The 1,995-nt window shown below is 35.0% G+C and overlaps 1 long non-coding RNA gene across 1 annotated transcript; it reads right to left on the reverse strand.

The window, feature by feature from the left end:
* Positions 1-6: 6 nt before the first annotated feature.
* On the reverse strand, positions 7-714 carry LOC109586721 (uncharacterized). The gene is made up of 4 exons (XR_002187204.1): positions 591-714; positions 406-537; positions 190-315; positions 7-135 (listed from the first exon to the last, which is right to left on the reverse strand). It is a non-coding gene; the product is annotated as an uncharacterized LOC109586721 (long non-coding RNA).
* Between the last annotated feature and the right edge of the window lie 1,281 nt (positions 715-1,995).

The following is a 1,995-nucleotide window of genomic DNA, read 5'->3' on the forward strand; positions in this document are numbered from 1 at the left end:
CAGTAGTATTGGTGATGATTGCCTTTACTGGCTCATTAGTTGGAGTTACTGGATCAGTATGCTGAGGTAGATTACAAGCAGATGGGGCACTAGGAGTACTTCCATTACTGTTCATGTATGTAGCAGAGTACCTGCCTAGAATATTAATAGGATATTACTAATCTCTAATAATTATTACTGAATACTAACCCTTGTGTTCATGCCGGGCTAGTATTTCCAAAGAAATGGTATGTTAAGCAACCCAATTGGGATGGCACCATGATACTCTGTTCTTCTAAAATTTCCATTCTTCTAATTAGAGACAGTATATAACCTCTAAACAAAACAACATTAATTGTTTGTGATAATCAAGTAATATGTTATTAATGTTACTAAATTTGTACAGGTACTTGTAAAACAATTCACCTGTTTCTGTACTACATGCAGCTTGAGTTTTAAGCTCCACCAGTGCAAGTGGTGGTGGAAGTGGTGGAGGGCTATGACAAAGAATTCTTTCACTGGAATCTGCCTCTTTTCTCTCTGAAGGTTTTCTTGCTTCTAATAATAACAAGTAAAACAATAGTAATAATTATTATTATATTTAATCTTACCGATACTAATATGCTTAGAAGGATTTCCAGTGTTGAAGCTTGTTGCTTCATTATTTGCAGCAGATTCATTATTTGTAGCACAACCAACAGCAACAATATTAACTGTGCATTTCTGTTTTGTGTTTTTATAATAAATTACCTTTTTAATGCATTTTATTTTGTACCTTCACCTTTCTTTCCTTTTTCTATTTTAGGTTTCTTTATTCGGTGGTACCTACATGTAGATGTGAATTTACATGTAGGGTTAGTAATACTATATACCATCTCACTTTTCTAAGCTTTCCTTTTCATTGTGCCATGCTTTGTAGTCTGACTCATTCTTCATACTCTCAGCTGACTGTTTCTCCATATTCTTGGCTGACTCTTTCTCCAAATTCTCCGCTGACTCTTTCTCAATCTTCTCAATAATATCACCTGCTGCATTACTTACATCTTTCTTATCTCCTAGAAAATTATATGTGCAGCTATTGACTAAAAATTAAAGTAAAGTGTTACCAAAGGTGACTATTGTGCCATCATGAAAGTCCTTTCCATCCCTTACTCTGCAGGAGGTACCAGCTTCCAGCTGCTCAACTTCTACACAGTTTGCTTTCACAATAGAATAAGTATCGTCTTGCTTAAAGTATTTCAAAAAGTAAGAAGCTACATTTAAAATAGTAACAAGACTCCTAAACATGTCTTTAACTTACGATTTGTCTTCTTCTGGGTGTCTTTTATCAGCTTTCTAAGACTCATTTCTACTCGTTTCCACTGAGTTGTAACCGGGCTGGTGAAAATTAATGCGCATGCGCAGTATTGAGTAGCGCATGCGCAGCACATCAGTAGAGTAGAGTAGCACAGGAGTAAAGAAAGCAAAGCTGCCTGTTACTACTACCGTTTTGATTCGCATGAGCTGTGTAGGAAGAAAAGTGCAGTTCGTAGGAACTACTCTGCGCTACTTAGCTTTTTTTCTCTCTAAACTGTACCTACGCAACAGTAGAGTAGCTACTTATCTTTTTTCGCCCTGTACTGTATATAAATGAAAGCCTATTAGGGGCTCTCTCACATGCAGGATCATTGCCATATAACACTGCATTAGGATTAAATTTAAAACTGCACAGAATACATGTATGTATGTAGACAGAAATGATAAGAAGAAATGTAAAGACGAATACATTTTTGTAAAAAATGTCATAACTATTTACAAAAAATAAAACAATTAAGTTGACTCAATACATTTAACCTTATGTTTCAGTTCTTTGTTAATGGGAATGTTTAACGTTTCTAACACTTAAAGAACAGTGGTTATGTAATCAAATATGAGACAGAATTGCAAATACATTATTTTAATAGCCATCAAGTCTCTGGTATCAACAAAAAGCTGTTTCTGAACGAAAAGACATCACCAGTTCATCAGGTGAATTTT

This window comes from Amphimedon queenslandica, unplaced genomic scaffold (assembly GCF_000090795.2).
Source record: "Amphimedon queenslandica unplaced genomic scaffold, v1.1 AMPQUscaffold_12799, whole genome shotgun sequence".
NCBI lineage: Eukaryota > Metazoa > Porifera > Demospongiae > Haplosclerida > Niphatidae > Amphimedon > Amphimedon queenslandica.